Raw genomic sequence first — 14558 nt, 5'->3', positions numbered from 1 at the left:
TATTTATAAAAATTATCGTAGCAAAAATTCAGTGTCTCTGTCCTCATGTGACCACACAGATATCTTCTCCACCAATGCTCACTCCACCTAGAGCAGAGACTCTTGAGCTAGCTGTAGTGAAGGCCCATTTTCATTTTCTCCAAATTTTGCACATTGATTATTTTCAACAATTAAAATAAATAGATGTCTATAAAAATGACATTTTAAAATGACATGCAAAATATAAGCCTACTGACCCCACAGTGAATTCATCACAATGACAAGTGTTATAAAGATATGAGAACTCTTAGTCTCAGATTCTGCACTGATCTTGGGAGGAGTAATGCCACACAGGGCAGGGATCTTGATGAGACACAGTCCACACTTGAAGGGCACTGAGATAAAGCCCTGCTGTGTGTCAACATCCTGAGTGAATGCATTATTCAGCTCCTGATAACGCCTTTCTTTCTGAGACACTATTTCTCTTACAGAGATTGTCTTGCATTAAATAATTCAATTTTTGTTAAAACGTAAACCTCATGGATTGGATATTTTGGAAGAAACAGAGGAAGAGTTCTGCATGTCACAAACAGAGGAATAGGTTGGAGGATCTCATCCTTAGCACCTTGATACTATATCAACTGAAGAGTGGCTGAGAAAAATCAAAAGACCAGGAGTGGACCATTCCCACAAACGAAAACCATCCATAGAAAATAGAGGTAAATGCTTTATTCTAAAAAATTAATTATTTTCACTCTTCCTATTTTTATCCCTCTGCCTCTCCAATCAAGCATTTCCAGAAAATGGTCAATTCCACCATGGTGACTGAGTTTATCCTCACAGGCTTTGCTGATGTCTGGAAGCTGAGGTGACTGCAAGCTGTGGTATTCCTACTGATGTACCTGGCTACTAATTTAGGGAATCTTCTGATTATCACTGTCACCACCATCGACCAGAAACTGCAGACACCTATGTACTTCTTCCTCAGGAATGTATCCATCTTGTACATGTGCTACATTTCTGTTACTGTCCCTAATGCCTGTGCCCAATCTCTCACTGGCAAGAGGACCATTTCTGTGGCTGCGTGTGCAACTCAGACCTTCTTGGTCATTTACTGTGCATATGTGGAGGTGATGTTTCTTACTATAATGGCCCAAGATCGCTATGTGGCAATCTGGCAGCCTCTCCACTACCCAATTATCATGAACCACCAATTCTGTGTCCAAATGACACTGGCTTCTCTACTCAGTGGTCTTGTCTATACAGGCGTGCACACTGGCAACACATTCCAGCTGCCTTTCTGTAAGTCCAATGTGATGCACCAGTTCTTCTGTGACATCCCCTCACTGCTGAGGCTCTCCTGCTCTGACACCTTTAGAAATGAACTCTTAATTTTTGTTTCTTCCATAGGGATATGTGGTACTTGCTTTATCTTCATTGCTATATCATATACATGCATATTTTCTATGGTGCTCAAGTTTCCAACAAGAGAGCAAGGGAAGGCCTTTTCCCCCTGCATCCCTCATATCCTTGTGGTGTCTGTCTTCCTCAGTTGTGGTTTCTATGAGCACCTAAGGCCTTCAGTAAACTCTGAAACAACTCTGGACATGATTTTTTCTGTATTTTATACCATAGTTCCTCCATTCTTGAATCCTATCATCTACAGTCTTAGAAATAAACAGGTAAAGAAATCTGTAAGAAAAGTCATATTAGGAAAGCCTTATTCAGGAAAATAATAAAGGTACATTTCAAGATAATCTAAATTTCACTGAATAAATGGTAAACATATGAAATACACTTAAAGTCTAAGTTTCAAATATTAGACTGACAACTCCACTGTCATCCTATCAAGACCTAAGTAATCAATGCTGTAAAATATTTTGTTTTACATTACCCTTTCAATTTACCGCTCATACGATATGCATTGAAGAAATTTTAGCAGTAGCATATTTAACAAGTGGATATTATTCAAAGTATTTGTTGAAAATAATTTTACATTATACATGCTTATGATTCATCAACTATTTAGCAATATAAATATCAAAAATGCCTCAAATGAACCATAAAAATATAATACGTGAATACCATGTTGGCCACACTGCCTGACCTTATTCAGCGAAATGTGACATAAATATTCAAGTGATATGGTCCCCACTTAATTTAATTTTTTGAAAATAAACATAAATAAATTCAAAAGAAATTATAATCTAAGATATATTTGGAGTCAAACTAATACTGCGGTCCATCTGGTAAGTGAAAAAGAAAAATAATTTGCAGTGAACGAGAACTGAGGAAATAATGGCTGCAGCCAACTTTTTTATGTTGGAGAAATTCCTTGCCCTTTGCTGAGGGAGGGTACACTGTACCTTTATTGTCTGAGTTAGTTTGGTTTTTATTTGAGCAACCCCATGAATGACCCATTTTCAGGGGATAAAATGTTGTGACTGGATACAGGTCAAATTTTTAGTTGTTTTTCTTTCAGATGACTTCCTTCTCACATATTTTTCTGAGTAAAGAGTCATTTCTGACAATTATGAGAAAAGATACCCTAATTGTATAACCTAAGTATTAACTCATGTCAACTCTAAAATTTATCTCAGCTGAATTACTTCCTTAAGGAAACCTCTCTGTGTACTTATAGACTAAGATCTTGTGTCAATATTTCATTATCTCAAATGTACAATTTAGTTCTCTCTGAACTTTAAGATTTCCAAATCGTCACATACTTTGCTCATTATTCATAACACCTTTGACACATGCTAAATATCAAGTTATCTAGGAATTGTGAAGTAACAAACAAAATAGAAAAAATTTCAAATAAAATCATAAGGGATGCGACAAATGCCATTGCAGGAATTAATTTGGTTCTATAGTGCATGACAGTTAAAAACTTTAGAAGGAAAATATAAATACATTTATTATAAAGAAAATACAAAAGGCCTATGTATATGGGATCAATTAATAAATATATTTGAAAGTTTGACAGACGAGTATTCTTCCAATGGATAAAAAATGTTGAATAATGAATGAGGAGAATTTTGGAAGATGTGAATGTAAAAATGAGATTTTCGTGGCGGTCATGTTAATTTACTGTCATGCTGAATAAATCAGGTTGAGTCCAGCAGTTCATTCAACGTGTTAAAACAAGTTCTTTTGTTTCCTAGTCAGGAAAGAGCCTTCATTTAGATCATAGAAGGGTTTTGGCCAGGAGTCAACCAAGGTCCACTGATCTTTATTTGCTTCAGCAGGTTAGACCATGTTGTGACACAATATAGTGGTCAGTTTTAGCACCTCTTTACAAGTGCTTCATCAAGATCTTTGACAAGAAATAGAAAAAATATTGCTCAAAATTGCATAAAAATGCTGAGGCATAAATTTACCCAAGAAGGTAGAAAATGTCTTCAGTGAAAATTATATGACATTGATGAAAGAATTGAAAAAGACACAAATAAATGGAAAAATATCCTGTGTTCATGTATCAGAAGGCATAATATTGTTAAAACATACATTTTGGGGCCAGACCAGTGGCATAGTGGTTACGTTCGGCATGTTCCACTTTGGTAGCCTGGGCTCATGAGTTTGGATCTCATGAGTGTATGTACAACACTCATCAGCCATGCTGAGATGGCAACCCACATATAAAGTGGAGGAATATTGGCACAGCTGTTAGCTCAGGGCTAATCTTCCTCAAGTGAAAAAAGGGGAAGATTGGCAATGGATGTTAGCTCAGGGAGAGCTAACCTTCCTCAGCAAAAAAGATAAGAATGCAAAAGTACATATTACCCAAAGCCGTCTATAGATTCAATTTAATTCCTATCAAAACTCCAATAATATTTTTCACAGAAATAGAAAAAATCCTAACATGTGTACGGAACCTCAAAACACAAAATAGCCAAAGCATTCCTCAGAAAGAAGAATAAAGCTGGAAAAGCATAAAATTTCTGGAATAAAATGTAGGAAAACAACTCTTTGGCATTGGACTTGGCAAAGATTTTTTGGGTATGACACCAAAAACATAAACAACAAAATCAAAAATAAGCATGTAGGAACACATCAAACTAAATCCTAATGCACAGCAAAATAAACATTCAGAAAAACAAAAAGGCAATCTCTGAAATAAGATAAAATATTTACAATCTATATATCTGTTAAGGGGTCAATATCTAAAATATACAAGGAAGTCATATAACTCAATAGTAAAAACAAAAATTGGTCTGATTAAAAAATAGGTAGAGGACTTGAGTAAACATTGTTCCAAAAGACAAACAAATGGCCACCAGGTATGTGACAAGATGTTCAACATCACTAATCATCAGGGAAATGCAAATCAAAATCACAATTAGATATCATTTCAAATGATACAATTGGTTTTATGAAAAAGACGAGAAACAATGGGTGTTGGTGAGGCTGTGGAGAAAAGGGAACCCTTATTCACTGTTGGTGGGGATGTAGGTTGATACAGCAATTATGCAAAACAGTATGGAGCTTCCTCAAAAAATTAAAAATAGAGCTATCCTATGATCCATCAACCCCTGTTCTGGGTAGTTAACTGAAGGAAGTGAAAACACTATCTGCAAAGGGACATCTGCACCCTCATGTTTATTTTACATTACTCACAATAGTAAAGACACAGAAATGCCCTAACTGTCCATTAATGGATGAATGAATAAAGAAGCTATGCTATAAGAGAATATTATTCAGCCAAAAAAATAAGGAAATTCTGTTTTTTGACAACATGGATAGACCTTGAGAGCATTATGCTAACTGAGACAGAGAAAGACAAATATTGTATGTTCTCACTTATACGTGGAATTTCTTAAAAAGCCAAACTCGTAGAAATAGAGAGTAGAACGGTAATTGCTGTGGGTTGGATGTGGGAGGAAATGTGGAGATGTTGATCAAATGGTACAAACCCCCAGTTATAAGATAAATAAGATCTGAGGATCTGATGCACAGCTTGATGATAATTAACAATATAGTATTAAATAACTTAAACGCTGTTAAGAGAGTAGATCTTAAGTGTTATCACCATACACAAAGCATATAGTAATAATGTGAGTGGATGGAGGTGTTAATTAACATTATTTTGGTAATCATTTTGCAGGTTACACATGTGTCTAATCCTTTCACTGTATATCCTAAAATTATATATATGTCAGTAATATCTCAGTGAAGCTGGACAAAAGAAAGGAAAGGAGAGAAAAATAAATAATACCAAACCATGGATTATATATAAGAAAGTCCAACAAATTTTGTTTTCCCCCATGATGACAACATTGAATTTTCAAATAAATATTAAAAATAAAATAGTTCAAAATTTAAAAAAAAGGTTTAACATGGCCAACTTTAAGTGGCAGGACAGTAGAATTACTATGAATTATTTCTTGACCAAATAAGGTAGCACATATGTACTGGCTGACATCTCTTAGTATTCCTATTTAAAAATCAAGCAGCATGTCAGCTGATTGTCCAAGGTGAGTCAAACCAGCCATATAATTTTTTCACATAATGTGGGCTTGACGAAAAGGAGGCTGGTTAAGAGTCACCTTGCGTTCATTAGTTATGTTACTTTGTCTTAATCTTTGCTGCTCTACGGTGTAGTATAAACATGGTTTTCCCACATCTTCCATCTGCTCATTTCATGCACCAGATGTCAAAGATGATTCAATACCTTGGAAACAGCACAATGGAATGTCATGGGTATGAATCTTGAAACCAAGATGGTTGCATAGACCTAATTACTACTTGCCTGTGCTGAGTGTGGTATTCCATCCACTTCAGAAATGGGAAAGCCAAGAGAGGGTTAAAAAGGAAAAACAAAATCCACATAATGTAGCACTTGCCAACAGGTGCTAAAACTGACTAATATAGTGTGTCATAACGTGGTCTAACCTGCTGAAGCAAACAGAGATCAGCAGACCTTGATTGACTTCTGGCCAAGACCCTTCTATGATCTAACTGAAGGCTCTTTCCTGATTAGGAAACAAAAGAACTTGTTTTAACATGTTGAATGAACTGCTGGACTCACTTCATTTTATTCAGCATGATAGTAAATTAACATGACCACCATGAAAATCTCATTTTTATATTCAAACATTCCATAACTCCCCTAACTCTTCAGGGTTTTTTTCCCATTAGAAGGGTATTCTTGTCCATCATCCTTTAAAAATATATTTATTAATTGATCTCAAATTCATAGGCTTTTTGTATTTCTCTAGGTAATAAATGAATTTATATTTTCCTCTTACTGTTTTTAACTATTATGCATTATAGAGACAAATTAAGTCCTGAAATGGCATTTGTCACATCTCCAGAAGGCTGTATGGACTCTGAATCTGCATCCACTATGTGTTACTGTTTCTTCCGTAGCCCAGATATGAATCCAGTGACAAAGTTGTAGAAATGAGAGACTCACCATTTACCCCTAGTGATCCACTAGCAGAATGTTACTTCTTATCCTCACAACCTTATTCTCTGCTGGTCTAGAGTCTTAGTTCCAAAGAGGGGAATGCTTCCACCAGGAGAAATAATGATTCCATTGAGCCTTATGCTAAGGTTGCTATCTGGCTGTGTTGGGCTTCTCGTGCCTCTGAACCAAGAGGCAACAAAGAGAGTTACTATGCTGGAAGGGGTGATCAATCCTGAAAACCAAGGAAAAATTGAACTACTACTCCATAATAAGCATATTCTCCGGAATATAGGAGCTCCCTTATCATGTCTCTTAGTACTATCATTCTCTGCTGTTGAAGTCAATAGAAAGCTACAAAAACTCAACTCAAGCAGGACTACTAATGGCCCAAGTCCTTCAGATGTGAGTATTTGGATTATCCCACTTGGTATAGAATCATGACTAGTGAAGCTACATGCTGAGGGTGAAAGTAATAAGGAACTGGGAGTGAAAGAGATATTTTTAAGTACCAGCTATGAGCATGTAACCAATTAGAGAAACAAAACCTGTATTTCTTATTTCCTCTATATTTTCTTATAATGTGCATGCGTATTAAATATCCTTGTTTTCTTCCCTCTCTTATCCCTTTATCTTATATAAAAGATGCATTGACTTTATACCATAGTATTTAAGTATTATTAACTTTGTGTAATAGTGTTTAGGTTACACAATATAAAGGAGCAGAGTGCATATCACCAAAAGACTTTGCTTCCTCTTCTGGGGAAAAGATTAGTACTTTTTTGCATCATGGCAGATGGAAATTTGACCTTGTTATTGTCTTCATTTAGACTTTAGATGTGTGTGTGTATCTATATCTATCTATCTATCTATCTATCTATCTATCTATCTATCTATCTATCTAACAGAAAAAGAACTCAAGAAGACAATCCCATTCACAATCACAACAAAAAGAATAAAATATTTTGGGGTAAATTTAACCAAGGAAGTGAAAGCCCTATCCAATGAAAACTACAAGACTTTCCTGAAAGAAATTGATGAAGACAAAATGAGATGGAAAGACATTCCATGTGCATGGATTGGAAGAATAAACATAGTTAAAATGTCCATACTACCTAAAGCAATCTACAAATTCAACTCAATCCCAATCAGAATCCCAATGACATTCTTTACAGAAATAGAACAAAGAATGCTAAAATTCATATGGGGCAACAAAAGATCCAGAATTGCTAAAGTAATCCTGAGAGAAAAGAACAAAGCTGGAGGCATCACAATCCCTGACTTCAAAACATACTACAAAGCTACAGTGATCAAAACAGCATGGTACTGGTACAAAAACAGGGGCACAGATCAGTGGAACAGAATTGAAAGCCCAGAAATAAAAGCACACATCTATGGACAGCTAATCTTCGACAAAGGAGCTGAGGGCCTACAATGGAGAAAAGAAAGTCTTTTCAACAAATGGTTTTGGGTAAACTGGAAAGCCACATGTGAAAGAATGAAAATTGACCATTCTTTTTCACCATTCACCAAAATAAACTCAAAATGGTTCAAAGACCTAAAGGGGAGACCTGAAACCATAAGGCTTCTAGAAGAAAATGTAGGCAGTACACTCTTTGACATCAGTATTAAAAGGATCTTTTCGGACACCATGTGTTCTCAGAAAAGAGAAACAACAGAAAGAATAAACAAATGGGACTTCATCAGACTAGAGAGCTTCTTCAAGGCAAGGGAAAACAGGATTGAAACAAAAGAACAACCCACAAACTGGGAAGAAATACTTTCAAATCATATATCCAACAAAGGGTTAATCTCCATACTATATAGAGAACTCACACAACTCAACAACAAAAAATCAAACAACCCAATCAAAAATTGGGCAGGAGATATGAACAGATATTGCTCCAAAAAGATATGTGGATGGCCAACAGGCACATGGAAAGATGCTCATCATCACTGATCATCAGGGAAATGCAAATCAAAACTACACTAAGATATCACCTTACACCCATTAGAATGGCAAAAATAACCAGAACAAAAAGTAACATGTTGGAGAGGTTATGGAGAAAAAGGAACCCTCATACACTGCTGTGGGAATGTAAACTGGTGCAGCCACTATGGAAAACAGTATGGAGCTTTTTCAAAAAGTTAAAAACAGAAATACCATATGACGCAGCCATCCCACTACTGGGAATCTATCCAAAAAACTTGAAGTCAGCAATTCTAAACGTCCCATGCACCCCTATGTTCATTGCAGCATTATTTACAATAGCCAAGAGGTGGAAGCAACCTAAGTGCCCATCAACTGTTGATTGGATAAGGAAGATATGGTATATACATACAATAGAATACTACTCAGCCATAAAAAAGAATAAAATAGTTCCATTCACAACAACATGGATGGACCTTGAGGGAATTATGTTAAGTGAAATAAGCCAGATAGAGAAAGACAATCTCTGTATGACTCCACTCACATGTGGAAGTTAAATATGTAGACAAAGAGAACAGATTAGCGTTTACTAGGGGAAAGGGGAGTTTGGGGGGTGGGCACAAAGGGTGAAGTGGTGCACCTACAACGTGACTGACAAACAATAATGTACAACTGAAATTTCACAAGGGTGCAAACTATCATAAACACAATAAAAATTAAAGAGAAAAAAATATGAAATAAAATACACAGACTCAAATGCAAGAAACTTTTATATTTAACAAATGCTTTACTGTTAAAAACAATGCTTTTAAAATTCACAAATTATACCTAACAATTGATGATGTATGTATATGTGTGGAAGGGAATTGTACCTTTTGTATCTGTTAACCACCAGCCATTTACTAAACAAATGCGTCAACCAATTTGCCTAATATTTGGAATAAGATACATTGTATATATTATTTATATTTCATAATGATAATGTATTTATGTTTATACATCTATAAATTCATTTATATGCTCTTAATTCTAAATTGCCTGCAATTAAAAATATTGATTTAATAAGTTTTTAGTAAAAAATAAACACCCATTATATGTAAATTATGTATTTTTTCCTTTTAGAACGATGAAAATGTGACTATAAGAGATAAGAAATTAGGATGTTTATTTTCTCATCCTTTAGACAATACGTTATGAGGAATCTGCCATGTGGCTGTTGTGTAGAATTTTACATCTACTGCAGAAAAGTTAACCTGGAGGATTGTATCCTACTGCTGATTCAGCCTGAAAGGGTTTTGTGAGTGTGCGTGAGTGTTTGTGCATGTGTGTGTTTGCTTTTGTTTTGCTTTAAGGAGAAGCTACAAGTCTTGACTGTGTAGCTGGGACTGTTATAATAAAAAGCAATAAATGAGCATTTTATTACTTGTTTCTCTAAATTCTATGAACAATAAAAAGACAATACAAAAATTCAGTTTTAAATTACTACACATTGTTAAAAACATTATTATAATATAACAAAATATGAAGAAATTAATAATAAATAATTTAACACTGAACTGAGGCCCCAATAACTTCTATTAAATCTCCATATTTTCTTGGATTCTTAGGTTTTAATACGTGGGGTATCTTATTGGATCCATAATGCCAAAGAAAACAGTTTGGCCTCTTCTCACTGAGTTCTATCAGTAACTTAAAAGGTTGAATCCAATTCATAATACACAAAAGAATTCTAATTGTTTCTTTACATGAATATACACAATATCAATAGTAATCTTTCAAATCTGGAAAGTGGGAATATACCAAATGATTAATAACCAGTATTTAATTTCATCATGTTAATATTTTTGTGTTTGCCCCAAGGTTTAAACATTAAAATATTTCAGATATAGTTGATGCTCAATTTTTATTCCCCTTTATTCTCTTTTCTGTCCTCTTCTATACCATGTCGATTAATGGGTACTCTGTATTAATTCTTTAACAGATTTATACAATTCTTATATATGTATGTATCCATAAATAATATACTATAGTCTTCTGAATGTTTAAACTGATATGATTGGGAACACGTTCTATGTAATAGCTTTCAGCGTGCTTTTTTTGGTTCAAAAACATATTAATATTTCCCTTATTTATGTATGCAGAGCTGTTATGTTTGACTTTATTGCTACAGAGTGCTCCATTCTGGCATTAAACAGGGTATATTATCCGGTATGCCAGAAATGGGAATTTAGAGTTCGAACATGATAGAACAGACATTCTTAAATATGTCATTTAAAAAGTGAGTATGTATTTGTTACAAGTAGCATTGCTGCTCAAAACTTGCACATCTTAATAGTGGTAAATATTGCCCAACGACACTCCACAGCACATAGACTGCTTACACAGACAACAGCAGCAAAGGAACATTTCATCCCTTCACGTCTTTATTCAGCCTTTATTGTAAGATTTACGTGCACTATATTTTCTAAGGCAATGAGCAGAAAAAGAGCATCTTATTCAGGTTTTAATGTACAATTTCATAATGAGAACTTCTGGACGTATTTTTGAAGTAGTAATTGAGCATTAATTTTTCTGTTTATGAACGGCTTGTTCAGACACTTTGACCATATTTTTCTTTTATGTTAATTTGTTCTCATAGTTACTTTTTTTGTCGGGGAGCGGATACTGCTTCTTTGTCATTTACATTGCAAATATTTATTGCTCATTATTTGACTTTGTGTGAACATACTATTCTTTTTAAAAATTTGTTTTAATGATACAATGAAGTGTTTCATACTGAATATGTTATTTATAACCTATGGAAAGAAGATTATCTTCAAAATATGTCATAAAAAAGGGTTTCTACCTTTCCTGTAAATAATGATAACATTCATTCACGTTTGCCTAATCACAAAGGATAGCATTCCTTTATGTGCTTTATTTATCACTAATGGAATGAGATAATGAAACAATGCTGATTAAAAGGGATAATCACTAAGCTTATTTTAAATTGACTTTAAAGTTGGCTATAATAGGAAACAACTTATTAAATTGTGGGTTACAATACTTTAGAGTCATGTAGAGTGAATCTAACATGCAAATGACTGTGACGCAGACAAGCATGTATGTTTTAAACATGCAGACAGCACCACTGAGAAAAAGCAAAGATATGATGATCATCAATTAATATATAGAAAAAATCCATGAAGTTTTGTTGGTCAAAATTATTACCCATTAAAGTAGATTAGCAGAATGCAGAGGTTAGTGACACTGATCCCGGAGATGGACTATCTTGATTTTAGTGCTGGCGCAGGATCTGGCTTTTTGAGTGGTCTTGGGCAAGCTACTTGACCTTGCTTTGTCTCAGTTTCACCTTCTGTAGAATGGAAATAATAGTAACACATTTTACTTCGTTGTGCCATTGAGAATATTAATTGAGTTAATGTATTTAATCTGCAGATAACAGATATGGCACAGAAAGGAAGCTACACAAAGATTGTGGTGTTTTTATTGTACTAATGTCATTTCTTATGCATTCACACAAAGCAAACTTCCCTCTTTTCCATATGAGAACTATTCATAATGGGTTTTAAAATTGTATTCCATATTCATTCTATAACGTAAACAATAAATCCCCACTTTAAAGTGGCATACCACCAAAGTTATTCAAGAAAAAGCTAAAGAGAGCTGACTCCTCCCAGGACTTGCAACCATTATAATTCTTCCAAGCTTTGTATTAAAAATGTACCCAGAAATTGTATAGAAGGAAAATTGTTGGTTTTATCTCACAAATTCTTATTTAGTAGATTTTCCTTGGGACCTGAAAATCTATATCTATAACAAGCACCCTATTTGATGAAAAAGTCTTGATCTCATGTTTTGAGGAGTACTTCACAGTAAATATGCAATTCTAATCAAAAGCTCTGGGAATTTACTTACTTAACTATTAAAGTCTTAGACATACCTCACTCAGAATCTTCTTATGTGAAAAATTCATCTACCATCACTGCATTTGCTTAAGCAATGTAGAAGATATTGACTACTTCAATTAGAGGAATATTATTTTTATAATATTGTATTAATACAACATTGTGTTCATTTTTATTTGCCTCATTTTTAATCTTTTCATATTTTTCCGCTAACAATCAGGACATAGATTTACCTACCCAATGGACAATCTCACGGAAGTGACAGAATTCCTCCTCATGGGGTTTTCTGATGTCTGGGAGCTACAGATGCTACTTGCTGGACTGTTTCTGCTGATTTATCTGGCAGCTCTGGTGGAGAACCTTCCCATCATCATGCTCATTACTCTTCATCAGTATCTTCACATGCCCGTGTACTTCTTCCTAAGGAACCTCTCCTTTTTGGATTTGTGCTACATCTCAGTCACCGTGCCTAAGTCAGTCCACAGCTCCCTGACCCACAGCTGCTCCATCTCTTATCTTGGCTGTGTGTCTCGAGTCTACTTTTTCTTTGCTTTTGCATCTGCTGAACTGGCCTTTCTCACTGTCATGTCCTATGACCGCTATGTTGCCATTTGCCACCCCCTCCAATATGGAGCCACTATGACATCAGGAAAATGCCACCATATGGCAGTCATTGCCTGGCTAAGTTGTTTATCTTATGCAGCAGTCCACACTGGGAACATGTTTTGGGAGCCCATTTCAAGATCCAACATGATCCACCAGTTCTTCTGTGACATCCCTCACATGTTGGCCCTGGTTTCCTGTGATGTTTTCTTTGTTCAGTTTGTGACCCTAGCTCTGAGCTCCAGCTTGGTGCTGATATGCTTTGTTCTTATAATCACCTCCTATATCCAGATCTTCTCAACAGTGCTCAGAATCCCTTCAGGAGAAAGACGAGATGACTGTCATCATCCTCTTCCTCACCACAGGGCTCTTTGCTGCCTTAGGGTCAATTACCAAAACTTCTTCCATTCGAGATTTGATGAATATACAGTTTTGCCTCCCTTCCTGAATCCCATCATATACAGTCTTAGAAACAAGGAGATCAAAGGTGCTGTCTGGAGACTGTTTAGGAAGATAAATCCTCTGCAAAAGTAGAACACCTGGTCTCTGCTAATGGTCTCTGCTAACCAAAGGCCAGGAGATCCAAACACTTTATGACAGACAAATAATATTGAAAAAAACTGTTGAATGGCAGAATGAAATGTTTCATGCTCTGGATTTAGAAAGAAATGCAAATGTTCCTGCAAAAAATAAAAATCTATTGATAGGAAATATTCCAAAGTTGTGTAACTACAACCTTCCGTGGTGATCCATTCATTCTCGTCCCATTTATCTTCCAACTCATTTAAATACCTTATACTGAACCTGTAGCCCTACACTAACGTTACTGTGCATTTGTTGGAAGGGGACAGACAGATATGCACATCTGTTTTTAGTACCTAATTTACCTTCTCAGGAAAGAGAACATAAAACAAGCAAATCAGTTACAGAGGACAGGAGTTAATGTTATTCTATAAATCATTCAGGAAATTGAGCCAAGTTTCATCAACACTCTTTTTTGGCATCTATTTAAATCACCATGTTTCACTTTTGAAATGCTGTAATAGTAACAATAAAAACAAATAAATGTATAATATCCACTTTACATCAGACCGTAGTCTAAATACTTTATATATCTATATATATTTTTTATTAATGTTATGATAGATTACAACCTTGTGAGATTTCAGTTGTACATTTCTGTTAGTCATGTTGTGGGTACAGCACTTCCCCTTTTGTGCCCTCCCCCCACCCCCCCTTTTCCCTGGTAACGACCGATTAGATCTCCTTATCAATATACTAACTTCCGCCTATGAGTGGAGTCATATACAGTTCGTCTTTCTCTGACTGGCTTATTTCACTTAACATAATACCCTCAAGGTCCATCCAAGTTGCAGTGAATGGGCCAATTTTGTCTTATTTTATGGCTGAGTAGTATTCCATTGTGTATATATACCACATCTTCTTTATCCAATCATCAGTTTCTGGGCATGTAGGCTGGTTCCACGTCTTGGCTATTGTAAATAATGCTGCAATAAACATAGGGGTGCAACGGACTCTTGAGATTTCTGATTGCAGGTTCTTAGGATAGATACCCATTAATGGGATGGCTGGGTCATAGGGTATTTCTATTTTTAACTTTTTGAGAAATCTCCATACTGTTTTCCGTAGTGGCTGTACCAGTTTGCATTCCCACCAACAGTGTATGAGGGTTCCTTTTTCTCCACAACTTCTCCAACATTTGTCGCTCTTG

At 35.3% G+C, this 14558-nt stretch overlaps 2 pseudogenes; both read left to right on the top strand.

Annotated features, from left to right (window-relative positions):
* Window positions 1–782: 782 nt before the first annotated feature.
* Window positions 783–1715, top strand: LOC138923067 (olfactory receptor 14C36-like; annotated as a pseudogene).
* Window positions 1716–12463: 10748 nt separating this feature from the next.
* LOC138923041 (olfactory receptor 14I1-like) lies at window positions 12464–13360 on the top strand (annotated as a pseudogene).
* The last annotated feature ends 1198 nt before the right edge of the window (window positions 13361–14558 follow it).

This window comes from Equus caballus, unplaced genomic scaffold (assembly GCF_041296265.1).
Source record: "Equus caballus isolate H_3958 breed thoroughbred unplaced genomic scaffold, TB-T2T haplotype2-0000440, whole genome shotgun sequence".
NCBI lineage: Eukaryota > Metazoa > Chordata > Mammalia > Perissodactyla > Equidae > Equus > Equus caballus.
The sequence above is the reverse complement of the archived record's forward strand: the minus strand, read 5'-3'. Positions and strand labels throughout refer to the sequence as shown.